The sequence below is a fragment of the Podarcis filfolensis genome, assembly GCF_964270895.1.
Source record: "Podarcis filfolensis genome assembly, chromosome: Z".
Taxonomy (NCBI): Eukaryota; Metazoa; Chordata; class Lepidosauria; order Squamata; family Lacertidae; genus Podarcis; species Podarcis filfolensis.
In genome coordinates, this window is record NC_139617.1 from 15499208 (window position 1) to 15522218 (window position 23011).

Genomic DNA, 23011 nt, shown 5'->3' on the forward strand with positions numbered 1-23011 from the left:
TTTCAACTGGGGAATAGGGAACTGAAGCAAAACAGTTAGGTATCTCAGTATATGATTTATACGAATGTCAATATTGCCAGTGTTAGTGGAGAAGCTGCAAGATAGTCATATTACCTATGTGTGTGACTTTAGGACTGTGTCATTGTTTCATCACAGATAGGTAGCCGTGTTGGTCTGCCATAGTCAAAACAAAAAAAAAATTTTTCTTTCCAGTAGCACCTTAAAGACCAACTAAGTTAGTTCTTTTTTTATTGTTTCATCAGTAAGAATTTATTCATAAAGTTAGTTGTGGCTTGCCTTGCTCAGGTTTTTTTTTTGGGGGGGGGGGTATAATTCTGGATATTTGATTTTTTCAAAAAATTGGTGAATGGTTCCTTGACAAAGTGGCCTAGAACACAAATAGGATAACTTTCACAAATAGGAAATAATTTAATAAACACTTTATCTATAGCAAAATTCAACCCAGACATTGAATCTTCATTCTCATTAAACTTTCATAGCCAAAATTGCTGCAGAAGAACATGGATTGCAAATTGACCTTAAGGATGATAGACGCAGCTTTGCTGCAGCTGGGCCATTGTTTAAAAGCTTCGCTGTGTGGGCCTCCCAGGAATTGCTTGTATGTTCTCTCTTTTGTGTAAACTTTTTGTTTGAGAAGCCACTCTGCAAACACTAGCCATTCGATAGCACCTGCTTCTGTTGTAGGGTGTGTGAGTCTTTTTTTGTTGTTGAGAGAGCATCAGTCCACTTCATTCATCCCTATACAAAAGACCTCAATAAGAAGCAGGATTCCAGTGACGCCAGCCCAAACCAATGCTTCTAGCAACATTGAGCTTGTAAACATTGAGCTTTCTCTGGTTTATCTTTTGTTCAACAGACAGTTATACAGGAACCTATTTTTCAAAGTAAAATAGCCACCGTGGGAGTGTAGATTTATTCTCTTTCATAAGGAAATGCAGATAGAGATAGAGATAGATATAAATATAGGCAAAATGAAGTTAGTTTTCCAAGGCTAGTTTTTACATTGAGTTTATTACTTAAAGCAGTGGTTGAAGATGACTCGCAGATTTGTGGAGTCTTATCTGAGAGTTTTTAGTGAAATGTTTTGTAAGCATTTGTTTGGAAGTCTTCAGAACCTACTTTAGGTTGTAGAATATTGACATCCTCACTTATTGTAGCATTTAATGCCTTTACTGAATTCTGTTAGTGGTTATCTTGTTTTATAGAGAGAAGTGTGTCTGAATTTGGATTCCAAAATTAAGAGGTAGATTTTTTGGCTCAGGTTCAATGTAACACTGAGCTGCAGCTTACTGCTGCAATCCGTGAGTGTGTTTGAACTTCAGGTTTACATGTTCTTCCACTCTTTCTTCTTCCTGGTGCATCCCAGAGAAGGAAATGCAAAGCAGCAGTTTAGACTAACTAAACTGGTTTGCTGCTACGTTTGTTGTTTAAAATATGGGTTACTGTGACAAGTCAATTACACTGTGATGTTGGATCTTGAATTGTTGAATAATCTAATTGATAGAATTATAGAATTATAGAGAATTCAGTATAAGCAAATTGCATTTTCCTCTTCACATATAATGGCAAATTGTGGTTAATGAAACTTTAGAAGCATGTGATGTCCTCTTCCTGGTGTTTGCTGATGAGAGGTAGGAGGGAACATTCAGCAGGCTCATACACAAAATGCTAAAATCTAGCTTTGTGTTATTTCAGCACAACCATTGGCTACACAGTTTAAATCATGACACTCATTCCGCAGTTCCTTACTGCTACTGTCTTTACAGTTGCTCCTGTTAGAGAATTTGTACAGGCTTTCACTCATGTGGTTGCTTCTAACAGCACAATTACAGAACATATAAGTCACTTGCATGTTTTGTTAATATGCAGCTGGAAGAAACCACATGACTGAAAGTCTGTACAAATAGTCCGATCAGTACAGTTATACCTTGGAAGTCGAACAGAATCTGTTCCGGAAGTCCGTTTGACTTCCAAAACGTTCGGAAACCAAGTTGCAGTTTCCGATAGGCTGCAGGAAGCTCCAAGGTACAACTGTATATGCAACTGCAGAGGAAGTGGTAGTCATGCCACTAAGAGAACATGTAAATGATGACTTTCTCTTTGGTGTATGATGTGGGAGGGGCATTTTGCTGAGCCAAAAAATAGAGAAACAAGGCCTTGCTCATTTGTAGTCACTTATATACAGGAGTCCTTTAAGTTTTACCTTTTTAAGGTTTACCTTTTATATACTGTAAATTGCATGTATAGATCATGGTGACCATTAGAATTGGTGAATTAAGAATATCATGCCTTGTGAATACCATGACCTGCCTTTGAAGGAAAAGCTGGCAATCTAGGACTGGTCTTGTATAATACGCGAGAGAAGGCAAAAGAGAGTTAAACAAAAATATGGATATTTAATGAATTCAGTTAATACACTTGAGATTTCTCTGCTTCAGTGTTAGTTCTTCCTAACCACCTTCTGATATTCGTGAAGAATTAATTTTCAAGTGATCCAGGCCAGGTGGGAATGTTATCTTAGCTACTTAGGAACACTCTGTTTAATATTCTCCATGCTAAAATTAAGTAATGGCAGAGGTGAGGAGGAATGAGTGAGTTTGGGATTTACAATCACTGAAGAGGTGCCTCAGTATAACAGTGAGCACTATATTTTTCTCAACGTTGTTGGTCTCCAAGGTCCCCATTAAACAGGATAAGGATTGCTACTTCTCAGAACTTGTCAGATCCATGGCATACAACTTGCATGCACAATTGAGGCACTAAGGACACTGGTCTACCTTTGTGATAACCTTGTTTATACATTTAGAGAACATATTGACTACTGTATGCATTATTTCTACAGCAGAACTAGAGCTGTTCTTGTAAAGGTTTTGTAAGAAATACACAGGAGGAAGGAAGCAAGAAGCTTTGGATTCTAAAATGTCTAATTCAGTCACAGTGATACAGTGCTCAAATGAACTGTGGCAAATTTAATGAGCAATCGAGGACAGAGACACATGTACTGGACACACTAGGGAAAGAGATTATGTGTACAGGGACTAATTAGCATGAAATATGAATACATTCGTATAAGTAGTCTTGATCTATGGGCCTCCTATATTATAGGAAATGATTTTTGCATGAGTTTAATGAAGAGAAATTCAGAACTTGGTCTGTGGTAGAGAATTTTAAAATAGTACTTGAGCTTTTGGATTTCAGGAAACTTAAATGTTGTGGGGGAAGTTGTGCTAGTGATGGCCTAAATCAAATCAAAAACACCTATCTTTCATATTGCAATGTCAAAGCAAGACAATATATTCGTATAGACTTCAGTAATTTTATCTAATGAACATTAAAACCAGATATGTGAGGTGGGATACATTCGATTACAGCGGTACCTTGGGTTACAGATGCTTCAAGTTACAGACTACGCTAACCCGGAAGTAGTACCTCAAGTTAAGAACTTCAGGATGAGAACAGAAATTGTGTGGTGGCGGCGCGACGGCAGTGGGAGGCCCCATTAGCTAAAGCGGTACCTCAGGTTAAGAACAGTTTCAGGTTAAGAACGGACCTCCAGAACGAATTAAGTTCTTAACCCAAAGTACCACTGTATAATTATACAAGTAGAGCAAACTGTACTACTGTACTTTGTGACTATTTAAGCCAGTTCCTTTCCTCTTCAATTTCCTCAGCCTTCACCTCTAAGAAGCCACTCTGATTATTATAGCTACAGTACTTTGAAAAAAAGTCCTAAAGTGTAATTTTTATTCACATCAACTATAACATTGCACATAATACTTTAATGGCTGCCTTGGCCGACTACATTTCTCTCCACATGGCTACTCCATTGTTTTTCCCTCACTTTTCCTCATGGCTTCTCTCTATTCCCCCCACATCTCCTCTCTCATTTCACACCTCATTGGTGTTCCCGTCCCCTTCTCATTGCTCCTTCCCTTCCTTCCCTTCTCATGATTGGGAAGGCCATGTCTCTCTTTGTCTTTTCTTTCTCTCTCACCTCCTCAATGTCCCAGACATACAATGAAAACACTTTCAGTACTTGGTTGGTCTCTAAGGTGCTACAGGAAGGAATTTTTTTATTTTGTTTCGACTGTGGCAGACCAACACGGCTACCTACCTGTAATGAAAACACTGCTAGTGTCTTTGCTCAGGTATCATAGAATCTCAGAGGGTAACATGGACAGCTTGTAAGAAACTGGTGGCTGCTTCCTCAAATTTTGTACAGTAATACCTCAGGTTACATACGCTTCAGGTTACATACGCTTCAGGTTACAGACTCCGCTAACCCAGAAATAGTGCTTCAGGTTAAAACCTTTGCTTCAGGATGAGAACAGAAATCGTGCTCCGGTGGCGCCGCAGCAGCAGGAGGCCCCATTAGCTAAAGTGGTGCTTCAGGTTAAGAACAGTTTCAGGTTAAGTATGGACCTCCGGAACGAATTAAGTACTTAACCTGAGGTACCACTGTATTTCTGTCACAGAGGGGAATAGAGAATGTGACAGTTTTTTTGGTATGACCTTGAGGACACTGTCGTATCCATGGGCACCATGTTGGGAAAGCCTGATTTAGTGCTAGATTTGCAAGCTAGGATGGGCTTGATTGAAGGCTTAGTGTTGCAAGTGCTCCCCCTCCTCCCCATGAACAGCTGGACTTTACTAACATTTAGCTGAACTTTCAAGAATTTAGCTTCTTGTTTCATATGATTTAGAGGTCTTGTTTTAAAAGAATCTTAACAGTTTCTAAACAAACCAAAATGGGATGGTTCTGAATGCAGGGGGTGGGGAAACAGTACTTAAAGTTCTTAATGTAAAAATGTTTCATTGTACTCAGTGCATTTCAGAATTAATGATTTGCTTCATCAGGGGCAAAACTTTATACCAGCAACGTGCAAAGATTAACTTAAAATGTTTTAGATTTAGGTAGGTAGCCGTGTTGGTCTGACACAGTTGAAATATATATAAAAGATTAAATGTCCAGTAACACCTTAGAGGTATCTGAACATGAAAGCTACTGGACAATTTTTTTATTTTTTAAAAAATGTTTTGACACTGTTCTCCTTTCCCTTGCTTTTAAACACGCCACCTTCAAAGGACCAGGTGTGCAGCCTAGGGGTCATTTTGGACTCACAGCTGTCCATGTGCAGGTTAATTCTGTGTCGAGGGCAGCTGTCTACTAGCTCCATTTGGTATGGTGGCTGAAACACTACCTGCCTGTGCACTGTCTCGCCGGAGTGGTACATGCTCTTGTTATCTCCCACTTGCAATGCTCTCTACATAGAACTACCGAATACATGATGCATCAGCTAGACTGGTGCCTGGGAGCAGCTGCCAGGACCATATAGCACCAATTCTAAAGGATCTATACTGGGCCAGTATGTTTTTGAGCACAATTCAAATTGTTGATGTTGATTTTTAAAGCCCTAAATGGCATGAGTCCTGGCCTCAGGTAAAGACACTCCTTCAGGAGCGTCTCTACCTCCACTGTCCAGCCAAGACAATGAGATACAGCTCTGAGGGCCTTCTGGCAGTTACAACACTGTGAATCGTGAAGCTATAGGGAACCAGGCAGAGGGCCTTCTCAGTAGTGGCACCCGTCCTGTAGATGTCACCCCCCCACCAGATGTCAAACAGACTTTTAGAAGACATCTGAAGGGGGCCCTGTTTAGGGAAGTTTTTAAAGGTTGATGTTTTACTGTGCTTTTAATATTTTGTTAGGAGCCACCCAGTCAGATGGGGGCATATAAGTAATAATAATAATTATCATTATTATAATGGGTTGTGAAAATGATTTGTTTAGCTAACTAGGGACTGTTATATACCATAGTGAAACGAAACACTCGCAAAATCATGACCATGAGGGAGAAAGAGGGAATATTGTATCTGAGTGCGTGTGATCACAGGTTTGTAGCTTGAACATCTACCAGTTTGTTTGTTTGTTTGTTTGTTTGTTTAATGTTATGTTCTACCCATCGTTCCAAGAAAACCCACTTAAACTATGGTTCAACATTATATGTGAATCTGCACACAGTCATTATTAGAGGCCCTGAATTAATTACCATATTTTTCGCCCTATAGGACGCACTTTTTCCCCTCCAAAAATGAAGGGGAAATGTGTGTGCGTCCTATGGGGCGAATGCAGGCTTTCGCTGAAGCCTGGAGAGCAAGAGGGGTCAGTGCGCACCAACCCCTCTCGCTCTCCAGGCTTCGCGGACCTCTCCGCAAGCAGCGGGAGCGCTCCCGCTGCTTGCGGAGAGTTGCCTGCATGCTGAAGCCTGCGCGCGCTGAGCTCAGCGTGTCCAGGCTTCGCGGACCTCTCCGCAAGCAGCGGGAGCGCTCCCGCTGCTTGCAGAGAGTTGCTGCATGCTGAAGCCTGCGCGCGCTGAGCTCAGCGCGTCCAGGCTTCGCGGACCTCTCCGCAAGCAGCGGGAGCGCTCCCGCTGCTTGCAGAGAGTTGCCTGCATGCTGAAGCCTGCACGCGCTGAGCTCAACGCGTCCAGGCTTCGCGGACCTCTCCGCAAGCAGCGGAAGCCAGCGCTGGGCTCCCACGGCTTGCCGAGAGCTGCCTGTTTGCGGGCTGGGGTCGGGGGAAGCTCGTGCCTCCGCCGCCCCAGCCCCGCGCCTGGGGGGAAAATAATTTTTTCCCCTTTATTTCCCCCCTAAAAAACTAGGTGCGCCTTATGGGACGGTGCGTCCTATAGGGCGAAAAATACGGTATATGGATCTGAAATAATGAATATTTTGGGTGCCAATATTTGACACTTTCTTATGGACAAACTTTTATTGTTGCACAAAAAGAATGTGGGTATGAGTTATAGATTTATTTTTAATTTTTGACATACAGTGGTACCTCAGGTTACAAATGTTTCGGGTTACAAACACTTCAGGTTACAAACTCTGCTAACCCAGAAATAGTACCTCGGGTTGAGAACTTTGCCCCAGGATGAGAACGAAAATTGTGCAGCAGCGGCAGCGGAAGGCCTCATTAGTGAAAGCGTGCCTCAGGTTAAGAACGGTTTTGGGTTAAGAACAGACCTCTGGAATGAATTAAGTTTGTAACCCGAGGTACCACTGTACAATAAATTTCTTGTAGGATATCAATGAATATTGAATCTTAGCGTTTATTGCTAAAGCACAGTTGGGCGTAATGCAGCCATTTTTGCCTAGGAATGATTTGGATTTCTTCAAGTGTATAGCTAAAATTAATTTACTATACAATAGCATGCCCAAAAATAATCAAAGATCACAAAGATTCTAAATGCACTGAAGAAATAAATATTATTGAAAGCTGATAATCGGAATGAAATAGATGGGTTTAGACATATTTTTCTTAATAATGTCTATATATATATATATATATATTTCATATGTGTGTGATGTTTTCTGCCAAATTCATGGGCAATACTAGAAATTTCTTAAAAAATCATACCATCAGCCTAATTTTATGTCCCTGTTCTACACACATATTAGATTTTTCTTTCAGAATACAATATTTTGAATTATGGGTGGAAATTGACAGCAAAGCTGAATAAGACTGTTGGCAGACAGCTTCCAGTATCTAAAAGTGTGTTGATTAGACATTCTGAGATAATGTGGCATTTGTGTCTTACCAGAATACTTCAGTCTATGCAACAAATGATTAAACACACAAGAAAACCATTCATAAGATGCATGTCATAAAAATACTAATCTTTTGTGTGTAATTGTCAGATCTTTTTTAGTCATTAAACTAAAACTAGTTTTGATCATCATTAGTGAGGAACAGGATGCTTGATGAATAATTTAGTGATTGATTTTTTGTATTGCCTGATGTATGTGTAGCCACAGCACTGAGTATTGCATGTCACTATTGCATCTATTTTAAATAAGTTGTCTGTTTGCTGATGAGTACCACAGCCATCATATTTATTCTCTATATTTTTGGAATTGGTATAAATTTCTCATATTAATTTCTCTATGAAGTTATTATATTGAATTTAGTGAGGTTTAGTTTTACCTGCTAAATATAAGAGAAGCAGCATAAAAACTTTCCTTTTTGTGACAGAGTAGTAAGAACAGGAGCGCCTGGCAGAGACTTGACCTCTTTGGTTTTATGTACTGTTATCTTTATTAGCTGAACCACTGTAAAAGTAGACATATATGTGAAGCAGGACACACACACACATACACACACGAAAATTGTTTTGCACATCAGTTATGAAGTTAACTTATCAGGACAGAATATTCCTATAGCTATATTATATATAGATAATATAGCAATAGCAATATATATTGCTATTTGTCAACTTGGAGTCAACTTGGAGTTCCAGTTTCCTAGCTTAGAAATGACAGAATCCTTAAAGAAAACACATATATTTTCCTCCAGATTTGTCACAACTTTGCAGATATCCACAGTAGTAATCTCTGCAATGAGCGGAAAAAGGACATTTTGAATTCTAGGATGTGTGTTACATCCCTATCTAGGTTGGTGACAAAGGGCATTAAAACAAAGTATTGAACTCATCTAAGCTTTTAAAATCAATACTAAGTTGCTACCCAAGCAAGAGTAGCTATTATGTTTGACCACAATTAAACTCCTAATGACACAGCCTGGGAAATGCTAGCCATTTTAATATAACTTCTGTCTAGCTATCACCAGTGGGAATGGGTGACTTCTAAAAGATGAACAATGCTTCAAGTATGACCATTAGAAAGTAAATGATCAATAGCAAAGAAAATGAGACATTTAACTGGAATTTATTAAGGTATATTTTTAGACTGGAATTGAGTCTGTGTGGAAGAAAAATGGAAGTGCCGCAGTAGGAATTTGATCTATTTCTGTTTTCACTTATCTTATAGTTGCAGTGCAGACATTGTTTCCTGTCATAGTTAGGAGACTGGGGCATGCTGTGACCTTGCATGCACCTTGTTCTGCTCTCTCAAAGTCTTCCCTCTTCATTTGCTTTGACCTTAACTTATTTATTTATTCAACTTATTAGCCGCTTACTACAAAAAAATCTAAATAATAATAATAATAATACTACTACTAATAATAATAATTTATTATTTATACCCCATCTGGCTGGGCCTCCCCAGCCACTCTGGGCGGCTTCCATAAAAACCAAAAATACAGTAAAATATCACACGTTAAAAACTTCCCTGAACAGGGCTGCCTTAAGATGTCTTCTGAATGTCAGGTAGTTGTTTATCGCTTTGACATCTGCTGGAAGGGCGTTCCACAGGGCGGGCGCCACTACTGAGAAGGCCCTCTGCCTGGTTCCTTGTAGCTTTGCTTCTCGCAATGAGGGAACCACCAGAAGGCCCTCGGCGCTGGACCTCAGCGTCCGGGCAGAAAGATGGGGGTGGAGACGCTCCTTCAGGTATACTGGACCGAGGCTGTTTAGGGCTTTAAAGGTCAGCACCAACACTTTGAATTGTGCTTGGAAACGTACTGGGAGCCAATGTAGGTCTTTCAAGACCGGTGTTATATGGTCTCGGCGGCCGCCCCCAGTCACCAGTCTAGCTTCCGCATTCTGGATTAGTTGCAGTTTCCGAGTCACCTTCAAAGGTAGCCCCACGTAGAGTGCATTGCAGTAGTCCAAGCGAGAGATAACCAGAGCATGCACCACTCTGGCGAGACAGTCCGCAGGCAGATAGGGTCTCAGCCTACGTACCAGATGGAGCTGTGTCTTGCGGAAATGTTAGGAGCCAAAAAGGCATTGTTTAAAAGCAAAAGGATACATTTCAATAACTAGTAACCCCCCCCCCAGAAAATAGCAGAAAAATTCAGCAGCAATAACATTTCAACAAATAGCTCACTATACAACAAGAGGCAGTCCTGACTGGGAGAAGAGATGTTTTAACCTGGTACCAGAAATATGTTAATGATGGCAGCAGATGGACCTCACAGGAAAGAGCAATCCACAGATGGATTGTCACAGCTGGAAAGGCCATCCTGCGGAAGGCTTTAGATGAAGACTGAATGGTTCAGGCAGGTCCATAACAGGAGAGGTGCTCTGAAAGAATGTTGTTGTGATCCTGTCTGTAAAGGGCTTTTTAGCTTAAAACTAGCACTTTGAATTGGGTTTGGAAACATATAGGCAACCTGACCAACTGTGCCAAGATCAGTGTTATGTAATTGTCTCTCCTCAAGCCTATCAGCAGTCCGGCAGCCAGATTCTGCTCTGACTGCAATTTCTGGATCATCTTAAAAGGCAGTTGCCATAGAATGCATTTCATTAATTTAATCTCGAGGTTACCAGAGCACAGAGGACTGCAGCCAGGTTATCCCTGTCCAGGTAGGTCACAGCTGGGCAACTCACTAAAGCTGGTGTCACTGCAGGCCACCAAGGTTGCCTGTACCTCAAGTGACTCCCAAACGATAGGTCTTCTCTTTCAGAGGGAGCGTGACCTCTGTCAAAAGCAGGCTAAACATCACAAATATGGTCAGAGAACCATCTACCCGCCATGTCTCAGTCTTGGCTGGATGAACCTGCAGTTTACTGGGCCTCACCTAGCTCATTATTGCAACCATGAAACAGACTGACACATTCACCACCTGATCTGCAGAAGATGAAGAGGAGAAATAGAGGGAAGACAAAACTTTTCTTTGGTTGCAATTCATTATTTAAGTGGGCAGAATACTTTTCAGAGCAAGCAATCTTGAATACACCTCCTTAAGGGAGTATGTCATATGCTTCCTTCCAGAAATAGAAGACAACAGTGGCTTTTAGCACTCAAAGTGTATTTTATTTTAAAATTGTTATAGTTTAATTCTCTCTCAAGTTTTTCCTCACTCTTTAATTTTAAAATGATTTGTACAGTAAGGATAGTGTGATTTGTGAGACTGTTGCGCAGCTTTCTGCAGTAATATATAGCGGTATACCTTTGAATGGTATGTAGACAATGATATTTAGAACTTTTTATGGGCATTTTGTGTTTCTACTCTCAAGGTAGTAAATCAGCCCACTGCTTGAAAAGACACAGGAAAGAAAGAGAAAGGAGGGGACAGACAATGTTGAAACAGTAATTTATAATCAGGTTTTCCATGTTGTAATCCATTCATTCCTTAAACAAGAGTACTTGCTAAATGGTTGCTATAAAAGACTAAATTTGCAACTAAAGACCTAGATAGCACTTCTAATTCTTCTTAATTCAGTTTATATAATTCCACCCATCACTAAAAGGCTCCAGAGTGGGATGCATAAAATACAAAAATGGAAGAAGAAAATTCAGCAAATAAGCAGCCAAACATTTCCAAACACAGATAAGCATGTAATAAAAATAAATAAATAACTGGCATAGTTCCTTAAACCCTCCCATAGCTTTGTGCAAAGAGGTGTCTTCAACCGCTGCTGAAAGGTAAACAATGTCAGTGCCAGACACAAGTCAGAGGAAGGTCATTCCACAGATGGGGCAGAACTGCTAAGGCTGTATCCTGTATCTAGTGCCCTGTGCTTTTCACCTGGTAAGGGAAAAGGTGGGCATTCAGTTGTAGTGAGGTGTTTCTTCAGGTATTTGGGTCCCACATTATTTAGAGCTTTCAACACATTGAATTGGGTTAAGAAACAAATAGGCAACCAGTACTGCACTGTTGTTAAATGTAACCAGTTAACCACTATGGCATCTTCATTCTGTGCTAGATATAGATTCTGAGCTATCTTCAAAGCAGCCACAAGTTCGACACTGTTTCACACACTAGCTAAACCTTATAATAGGTACTTGTTGCCACTGATAACACTTGGGCTTCTAGTGACAAAGCTAGTTCTAGAAGTATACCCAAGCTTTGCATCTTAATTGAAGGGAAGTGCAGAGCAGGCTATCTGTGCAATATTCAGATGCAGTGATCTCTAATCCATAGCGCCATCATTTTGTCAGGATTCAGTTTCAGCTTGATGGCTAATGTCTAGTCTGATACTAATATTTAAATATATTCATATGTTTAAGGCCCATATTTATCCATGCTCAACCATGACACCTTCTAGATGATTGGTAAAACTTTTCCTACTTGAATTTGTCAAATCTTGTTTCTAGAGTCCTCTTTCTTAGTGGCAATCACTCATAAATTAAATGTTAATTATGCATTTGTAAAAACTTGGTATCTCGGCCTGCAATTTCACTGTGAATTCAAATGAGACTTCAGTGCTCTCTGGATCTTTGAAATGTGGTTGACTATTAACCATTCCATTATACAGTGGCTTGAATACTGATATAAATATGTGAAAGAGAAGCTTTATTTGGGTCAGAAATATTTTCAGTCAGTTTTTGAACGTATTGGTAGAGGAATAATGATGGCACCAGAAACTAATGTTTGCCTGAAACTGTATCTGTTCTTCTATCACTTTTGTATGTGGGGACTGATTAAAAACAAATAATACTAATAATAATTTTATTGTTTATACCCCAACCAACTGGCTGGGTTTTCCCAGCCACTCTGGGCGGCTTCTGGCAAAATATAAAAAATAATAAAATGTCAGACATTAAAATCTTCCCTGAACAGGGCTGCCTTCAGATGTTTTCTAAAAGTTGTGTAATTCTTTATCTCCCTAACATAGAAAACCTGAATAAGTGATATAATTTTTTTTAATGGTGATAACCACAGTAATACATGTAATTCATAAACTTAAAGAGGATATATTGTTTGCAGCTGCCACATTATACAAGGTTTTTTAAAGGCTGAAATTGGAATACATCAAAGACTTTACCCAGTATTTTGTAATGAATGCAGTTCTATTAGAAATTGGAAACTTGTATGCAAGCAATATAGATTGTCTGATTTGTATAGGCAGAAAAAGGTTTAACATCAAGTGAATATGCTATGCCTATTCCCTTATCTGGATAAATGGCTGATGAATATGTATTTTTTTGCACGGGCACATATGGCAAAAGAGAGAAATGTACAAAATAAGATGAAGGATCTGAAATATTTGTGGCAAAAGTAGGTACTTTGAAGTTTTGGATAAATAGCTGAACTATGTGGAATACTTATCTCTTTCCTTGTTTTTTCATGTTTATCCCAGGTGGAGTTTGTGTATTTAATTAAAATGAAGAAGAATATTTACAGGTGTTCTTCTACTATGTTAATTTAAATTCAAGGATAAAGTAGAATTATTCATACAAACTCTCAGTAGAATGCTTCTGGCGGAAGACTTTATATCTATGTAATAAGTAACTCTTTGGACTAAGAATTGTGTTTGCTATGTTCACAGCTGTCTTTCAACAACCAGTGTCTGAAAACCAGTTAAAAGAAACTGGCCTTTTGGTTATGAAGTTTGTTAATGAATCACTTACAGAGGGCTGTTTGCTGAAAGGCCTTAATGTTTGTTAAAATGCCAGGGATCTCTTCTATATGTATACACAAAAACACAGAGATGCTTAATAGTATTCCCAGGCTGTAAATCGTGCTAATTGTCACAAGTTGATAATGGAGAAGGGAAACTCCAGAGGTTTGATTTCTATAACTCACAACTGGATTTTAATAACAATAAAATAATTATAAAAATAGAGGAATATGTCTCCTCATCTTCTGTTACTCAAAGAGAGTCACATTTTAAAATATTAATATTCATATTATATCACATTAAGTCAAATAGGTGTTATTTTGGCAGGTTAACATCTAAATGGTGAATCATAAACAACACTGAATCTGCTATTTTTTGTCCCGGAATTGTTTTGTTTTTTTATTCACTTAAAAAATAAAGGTTCTGGAAAGAGTTGGTTGTAATGATATACATTGCACTTTGTTTAGGTATGCATGAATAATCTGAAGCTGACGATGAAGCAACATTATCTCACATGCTTTTGGTTTTGTTCTTATGCTAGCACTGACAAACAGATGCAACTTTACATCAATTATTCTTCTCATTTTTAATGTAGTTTTCGTATCTGGCAGGCTTTGATACAGTAACTTTTGATTTAACTTGATATCACAGTCTGAAAATGAATCCTCCTTGTCCTTAAAAAACAAAACAAAAAACCACCTTGTCAGGATTGTTGGCTTTTATGATTACAGGGAGGATTGGAATGCAGCAGAGACACTTTATTTTCACTGCAGGAGCTGATAAATGTGCAATTTGCATCTCTTCCAGGTGGCATCATATGTATGCAGTTAGATCACACAGCTGTTGACTTAATTGGAAAATGGGTGTGGCTAGCAGGTGCTTTGGAAATCTGGGATGAAGAGCTATTCTCAATTCATCTCATATTGTATTGTCTTCAGCAGGTTGGGGAATATGGATAATTTCATCAACGGCATCTGATTCCGTATCAGTCTGTCTTCTCCCTCCACCCCTAGCCCGATATTGAGTATTGTCATGTGGAAGATAATAGTGAATATCTGCTTCCATAAAGCCCAAGTGATCACAGTTGTAATATAATTTTCTCTGAGAATACCCTGGATGTAACATTAGAAAATTTCAGTGAAGCTGCTAGAATTTTCTTATTTTTTGTTTCTTGTACATAGGAATTTTACAAAGTTCTGACCATTTGGTAGACTAGTTGTTTGTCCTTTTTCTATTTCTCTGTAGAGTCTAAGTCCTTGTAACAAGTTATACGGAATAACTTTGATATATTCTATTGCAACACCCAGAAGAGCCTGCCTTTTGAGTAAATGTCAAAATGGTAATAGTCTTTCATCTTGTATGCTCAGGGACAAAAATGGGGAGTTTTTAGGAGGCTAAATAATTTTAACCGGCTCTGAAAGCCTTTCTTATCTATTGTTATGTAGGAAGGGATGTTGTTGAAGTCTTCCCACAGGAAAGGATACATGCTGACTGTGACTGGGGTGAACAGGGTCCATTGCTTATGAAAGCAGAATTGTACATTGAATAATTTTGTAAAAAGAGAAATCCTTATTTAAATAGTGTCCAGGTCCACTTGTGAATTGTTAAGAAAAAGTCATTGTAAATTGTTGTCTTTATTCATAACAAATGGACATCCGGCTGCAGAAATAAAAATTGCTTAGAAACAGGTCAAGCAGCAGTAAAGATATCACTAATTCTACTATCTTACATTATGTTCCCTAAGTTAATCAAGCCCCACCTATTTAGAGGTTTCAGGTGCATTAATTCTGTGAGAGAAGGTGTGTGTGTGTGTGTGTGTGTATGTATGTAGAAGTTAAGGAGAAAAAAGAAAAGGGAAAATCTGTGTTTATATTCAAGTTTTGATGTAGTCTCTGACTGCTGTTGAAATTTAACTGCCTTTTACAAATACTATTAGCTGGTTTGCTAAACCAAGGCTTCTTTTAGTGAGACCACATAAACACGTAGCCTATGGAGGGGAGCTCACAACTGCTAGTCTTTTTAATGGGAGCAGGTGGCACTGTGGTCTAAACCACTGAGCCTCTTGGGCTTGCTAATCAGAAGGTCGGCAGCTGGAATCCGCATGATGGGGTGAGCTCCCGTTGCTCTGTCCCAGCTTCTGCCAACCTAGCAGTTCGAAAGCACACCAGTGCAAGTAAATAAATAGATACTGATGTGGCGGGAAGGTAGATGGCGTTTCCGTGCCCACTGGCTTACGTCACGGTGTTCCGTTGCACCAGAAGTGGTTTAGTCATGCTGGCCACATGACCCAGAAAGCTGTCTGTTAACAAATGTTGGCTCCCTTGGCCTGAAGTGAGAGGAGTGCTCTCACCTTTGACTGGACTTAACCGTCCAGACGTCCTTTACCTTTTTTACCTTTAGTCTTTTTTAAAGCAACATTGTGCTAAGCTAAGCTAAACCAAGGTTTGGCTTAGAATGCCACCGAAACTGAGACTCGTGGTTAAACTCTTTCTTCACTAACTATTAGCTATAGCCAATGCTATTTTTCTTTTTTTAAAAAAAATGTTTAGGTATACTCTCATTTTGACTCAAGAAAATCACCATTTTATAGTTCGAATCGGGTAAAATAAATACAGTAAATGGACAAAAGTACAAAGATTCACAAAATGTTTAGGGGTATGTGTCCCCTTGTGTCCCCCTAAAAAAAAAGCACTGGTTATAGCCAATAACAGTTGGGTAGACCAGGATTGGATAGCAATGTTTTTGAGTTATAGCTACCGTCAGTTGTTTGGGTCACGTTAATTACCTTGCTTCAGTGGACCTATCCTACATTCTTCTTTCTGTTTAGTCTTTATTCCTTGTCAGATCTCACCCACCTTCCCTTTCAAGATCAGTACTTGCCACTTCACCATTTTTCAAGTGAAGAATTGCATTTGAACCATCTCTCCATAGCTGCCTTTAAGTATCATGTATGTTAAGAAAATAAACTTCATCAAAATATTCTCAGAGTTACTAGATTTCAGAGGAATGCTGTTAGCATTGAATTCTAGGGAGTTTTTTTTAAGTAGGGGGAACAAAACACCTGGAGGAAAGTTGCTTGGAATGATGAACAGGGGTATTATTTATATATTTCCTTCTTTAAAAAATAATTAGAAGGCTCAGAAAGATTGCTATTGTATTACAAAGTGCTGCATTTGGCCTCTCTTCCATTGTATTGCTTCACAGAGGGCACCTCCCTCCCTTCCTCTTAGGAACAAAATCTTTATTCTCTTTCCCATGAGTTACCTGAAAGAGTCAGAACTGCGCTCTAAGCAAAAGCAGACAGAGCTCCATTCTGATATGACCCAGGAGCAGTTCTGACTGTCACGAACAATTCCTTCCTTGGGGATTTGGTTGCAGTGCATCCCTTCAGAATGCATCATTGCCCTTATTGTGTCCCAAACTAGATAGACACTTGTACTAAACAGGCAAGTGTGTGTGTGTGTGGGGGGGGGAGGCTAGCGGTCACATTGATTTCGTGAAACTTTTCCCATCTATAAAATAGAACTTTAGTTATTGACTTCACATACTGCTCCCCCCTAAATTTCAGACACAATTTTTATACAGTTGGAGGAAGCAGGCAATGCTACCATAACTTAGGTATTTAATGGTTCATAAGAATAATACTGTTAAACATCATTGTAGATCACCCTGAATAAGAATTCTTGTTGAAGAGAATTAATGATGTTGTATCCTGGCAACCTGACCGGGGTGGGGGTTGAGGAGGAAGAGAAACCACTTAACCACAGCTTGAATAATGTTTAAAGGCTAATAATTTTAACAAAGACTCTTCTACTCTCTTATTTTTGAAAGCCAACCATGAAACTGTCTAGAAAAAATGAAAGTAGAAAGCTATCCATTTTCTATTAATTTCTCTGTATACTACAAATGCTTCAGAATACTTCAACATTTTAATTAAGTGTAGGTAAAATGTTATGACTGAAACAGAAGGTAAAAAGCCCACTTGTTTAAATCCTCTGCTTCATAAGAACAAGTTTCACGTATTATAAACATGAAGAAATTTAAGTGGTGCTGTACTGACCTCTTGTTCTATATTCCGGCTGCTTTTCTTCAGTTGCATTGTGATTTCATCATTCAGTGTTGAGTGCTGTGTGCCACGTACACTACATGCTGACTTTTCATATCTCTTGAACTTTCCACAACAGAGGGTTCATAAGCACTAAAGTGTTAGTCTATTTTCCAGGATACTCACTCCCTTTAACATCATTCTTTCCGCATGGAGTCATAAACACAAAGGGAAATGGCTTTCTGATAGTCAAATATGCATTCGAACCTGGGGGTTCGAACCAGGCAACAATTAATAACATGTAGTAAAGTCTCTTAAAACTGAAACACCTACTTAAGAATGCTACCTTATTTACTAGCCATGAATGCTTAAGCAATTGTAAAACTTACATTGCTTTATGCTTCCCCCATCCCTTTCAGGAGGAATTTCAAAATACTAGGAAGCAAGCATGACAGTGCTGCATCATAATTTTATGAGTGGTGATGATCAGAGGTTTAGTGGTTCATAAGAATGCCCCCTTTTTTATTTCATTATATCTATTTTTAAAATTAATATATCACCCTTGGGTATGTGGGATGTTAGGGAGGAATAGCACCTCTGGTGGGGGACATGTTGTACCCCCCTCTGGGGTAGTTTATCCACCTTTGGTCCCCACCCTGCACTCAGCTCTCACCCGTGGCCCCTAGAAGCAGTCAACATGCAACAGTGGCCACATCCTTGGAAACGGCTTTGACTGGCCGGCTAAACCAGGTGTCTCAAACCTTTGGTGAGTTAAGGACTGCCCCAACTTGCAAAAAAGGGCTCTGGCGGATTGAGTAGACAAGGCCAATAGTTGGTCCAGCAGTCCAGAAGGTGAAATGAGGGGCATATGGGGCTTGCCAACCTCAAGATGGAACATTGAGATGGAAGATAACCCATCTCGTAGAAGGAAAGCTCCAATCCAAAACCTCTGCTGCCTTATGGCTGTACTCATTCATTAGAAAGGCTTTGGGAGTAAGCCCCGAGGAAAAATCTTCTACCAGTCTTTGCAGCCACAGCAGGCGCACTCCATTGTCTTTTGAGATAGACAGATGCCAGCAAAAACAAATACTAGGAATCTCATGGTGGTTTACAGCATAAATAAACAAAATAATAATTTTTTAAAATAATAAAAACATGAACTAAACCAAAGCAATCCAGTAACCCTCCCTCCAACAAACAAATTTTAAAGGACATAGAATGTTAATCAGCCAAAAGCTTAGTTGAAGAGGAATGTTTTAGCCTTGCACCTAAAGATATATAATGAAGGTGCCAGGTGAGCCTCCCTGGAGAGAGCATTCCACAAATGGCGAGCAACTGTAGAAAAGGCCTGTTCTTACGTTGCCACATTCCGGATGCTTCATTCATTAGCTCCTGTTCTGCCCCTCATAGTAAACTGTACTGCTCTAGGGTAGGATTAGCAGCATTTTCTAGTGTGCCTTCCCAAAGTAAGTTGTCATGTCTTCAAAATGTAAAAGTTCATGATCCTACCCAATTAATAATTAATGACACACTCAACATGAAAAAGAAGCTTCAGGGGAGGCCAAAATGTTTTCTGAAATGCTTCTCTCCAGCTTCAATTTCATACTTGTTTATTGCTGTATTCAGTGAATCTTTCTTCCCATACAGTGGTACCTCGGGTTGCAAACACTTCAGGTTACAGACTCCGCTAACCTGGAAGTAGTACTTTGGGTTAAGAACTTTGCTCCAGGCTGAGAACAGAAATCCGGCGCTGGATGGGTGGCGGCAGCAGGAGGCCCATTAGCTAAAGTGGTACCTCAGGTTAAGAACGCTTTCAGGTTAAGAACGGACTACCGGAACGAATTAAGTTTGTAACCAAAGGTACCACTCTATACATAAAAACTGCATCTTCCTATACAGGGATACCTTGGGTTACATGCGCTTCAGGTTACATACGCTTCAGGTTACAGACTCCGCTAACCCAGAAATAGTACCTTGAGTAAAGAACTTTGCTTCAGGATGAGAACAGAAATCGCGCAGCGGTGGTGGTGGCAGCAGCAGCAGTAGGTGGCCCCATTAGCTAAAGTGGTGCTTCAGGTTAAGAACAGTTTAAGAACAGTTTCAGGTTAAGAACGGACCTCCGGAACGAATTAAATACTTAACCCGAGGTATACATAAAAAATTAAGGTTGTTGTCATGCTGTGCAGTTCACAGGGGGTGGCCTTGTGAACTCCAGCCTGAGGACCAGTAGGCAGGAGATTGATGAAGCAGCTTTGATAGTTGTTGGCCAAGAGACGCTGTTTAATGGAATGGGGAAAGCCATTCTGTGACTTGTGAAGCACCCAGTATTAAAAGCAGTTGCCACAAAATTTAACAGAGGGAGGAGAGGTTATTCACAGAGCAGTTTGACAAGCTGCTCTGTGAAGAGCCTCTTCACTTTAAAAGGGGATGAGGCAAGCTGTGAGGGGAGGGAGAAGAGCTTGGGGTAAGCTGTGGGGAAGGCTGGTGGTGGGAGATAAGTGAGGTGGTAGGGAAATGGTCAGATGTGTGGGGAAGGCGTTAGCAGATAGATGAGAAGCGTGATTAGGGAAAGCAGGGGAGGCAGTCTCTAGTAGTAGCATATTTATGCTTGAAAGCTAGCACTTTCTGATAACAGTCACGTCATTACCGAGTCTATGAGGTTTTACTGTATAGTGATGTCACTAAGGGAAATGAAGCTATTTCAAAGGGAAGGCATGACTTTCTGAATATGACATTTTCCTCACTTGAATTAGTAGGGCCTTATCACTAGGTCTTTTAAGGTAGGGCCTTTTCATTGTCTCCCATTCAACATCATGGCAAGTGAAGCTGTATCTTTTCCTCTGGGCTTTTGGAGGCAAGAATGAATAGTTCATTGAGGTCAGTGTGTGGTACCTGTTGTGCTCTTATGTTGTCCTCTCTTTATATTGAGTGTACTTTGTATGAATTTTAATTGGTTTTAGAAATATGTATTGGTTTGTTTTAAAATGTAGTATACCAACCTAGGGGGACACGGGTGGCGCTGTGAGTTAAACCATCTTGGTTCTGCCCTATATGAAACATGCATAGTAAGATGCCCTAAAACGTTCACCGTACAGATGTTATCTTGATTCCTAAAAGCATATGCTATTAAATAGGTAATGCAAGCCTTTCCAGCTAATTAGATTTGAAAACTTTCTTTTGACTGGAATAGTGATTTAAGACTTTTGTTTATGGGAACAGATAGGCACTGTTTGTTTGCAGCTGTTTTGTAACCCTGCAAAAGACGCGATTAGTGGCAGTGTTAGATCAATATTCACAGTGTGACAAACTTACCTCATGATAACCTGAACTGTCATCCAGAGAATAGCAAACTGTATCTTCTTCTGCTGAATGAGAACCAATTTTGGGTGTGTGGAGGTGGGGTGTGTGTGTCATTTCTCTCTGTCTAACCTTATAGATTATAGAGGTATTCTTCTGTGTTGGCAAAGCAGTTGCTAAAAGTACTTCATATCAGTTTGCTGAATGCATCTATTGCTACTTACGTTTTCATCTATCACAGCTGAATATTTAGTTTCATAAATGTATCCTGTAAAACAGAGGTGGAAAAACTCTAGTCCATGGGCTCACCAATTAGGCTCACCAGGTATCCTCATTTGGCTCTCAAGGCTGTTTAAGCCAAGGCCACCCAGATGTCTTATCACCTGACATCATATGACATCAGCTAAGCCATACCCACTTGTTTATCAGCTGTCATCAAACAGTGGTGAATTCAAGCCATTGCTGTGAAGAAAAGTTCGTTTGCAGCTGCGGCTTAACATTATTATTTGAATTTTGTACCTTATCTCATCATGCTGCTGAGTTTTTGATGGGATAAGGTGCCCAATTCAAAAATTCAAACATCACCTAAGCTGAAGTTGTAGCTGCACACTCCCAACTGAACCTTTGTAGCCACAGCTTTACATTGCCTTGACTTTGTTTATTAAATTTATACACCACAGTTCCTCCCAAATTTGTTAGGGGATTGACTGTTGATGTGATTTGAGGAGGGTTGGCTGTATATGGCTGTAGTCTTCCAGCCAAAAGTTGTTCTCCATCTCTGCTGTAAAATTATACCACTGTATATTTTTTTTTGCTATACTTTCCCTTATGAGAATAGAGTAGTCAAACTGGGAGATCAAAAATGTTGGTTTGTTCATTTGTCCCACTGGGAAAGGAAATTGTTGATGGCCACAGGTAGACTCTGCCATGAGAGAAATGCTCCCTACCTCATAACATTATTTTTTAAAAACTAATCCATCCTTCATCAGAACATATGGGGGGCACAACATAAATAGAAATTTAAAATACAGAATCAAATAAAACATAACAGATAAACAATAAATAATAAAGACCAACACAGTGAGACGTCTCTGGATGCATCTTTGATGGGGGGGGGTTGTTGTTTGGAGTTGATGGCATAGTTCTAGACTAGTATCAACTAGCTTGAATGATCAAACTAGTATTTTTATAGTACTGTTATATTTGAAGATGAAGATTCAGTAAAATTGTGTTAGTCAGTGCAGACAATACTTCTTCCAAAACACGTGCCAATCCATAGGTTAGCAGTACATCACAGAATCTATATCTGGAGGTGACTAGATGTGTGGAAGGACATTGCTCTGCACTCATTTATGATATCCTGGATGATGTGTCTTTTATACTTTTTCATCATAAATTGTGTCAATTCAGTTTCCCTGTTCCTGTAACTAAATTTGTTTGGAAGCTGTTATTGGCATGGGATATTGTAAATCTGAGTTTTGATTCTGAGATCTTAGTAATTATAAATGTAAGCTACTATTCTACAAATATCTGACAACTGAGTATATATTTTGAACGACTGGATATTCCTGTACCTCAAAAATTGCTATATAAAACAGGCATTTTTGGTTAAAAGTTCAATAACCCCTGCCTTTTGCTATATGTGGTCACTGTTGGTGACAATGTTTTGCTTTGTCTTAACGTTAGAAGAATTAAATCATGCAAAGGTAATGTTTAATGGTGTTCAGTAATTGAGTTAATGATTAAGTGTGAGACACATTAGGTATTGTGCAGCTGTTAATTTTCAAAACCCATGCGTTTCCAGATTTTGGGATGAGCTAATAGTGAAGTTTTGCTTAATTAAGTCTCTGAACCATTACATTCTTGTGGGTTTTCCTTATCACCAGAACAATTGGATGCATTTAATTTCCTTCAAATTTTTGGCTTACCTTGGTTAATGTCGTTGTTTCTTGTGCGGGCACCAAGCAGGTGTCATAATAAAATTATCATTTCAGGGGAATACATTAGTTTACAGGTGTAGGCAATGCAACAATAGATCCATCTCTCAGCTGCACATGCAGTACATAGCATTAAGAGTACAATGGAAAACAAACTCTTACAGCATGTTGCATCAGCTTTTCTTCTGCTTTGATAAACAAATACGTTATTGCTCACAAAATAGATCACGGTATTAAATGAAAACAAAATATTGGTTGCTTACCAACAGGTTTAATTTAGATCCTGTATTTGATTTGTTTTTTTAAGCATTTAACTCTGACTTTACCGACACCTGAACCGTTATTCATTTCTCTTGACCATGTTCCATTAATGTGTGGCCTCATTGAAAAAATAACATAGGGATTGGCATTGCCTGGTTGCAACCAGTAGGAGGCTCTGATGTGCTGAAGAAATTGTGATA

General features: G+C 39.4%; 1 protein-coding gene across 9 annotated transcripts in view; it reads left to right on the forward strand.

Moving 5' to 3' along the window:
- DIAPH2 (diaphanous related formin 2) overlaps nucleotides 1-23011 on the forward strand; it is a 334636-nt gene that overhangs the window by 96390 nt on the left and 215235 nt on the right. The gene's annotated exons all lie outside the window — the stretch shown is intronic.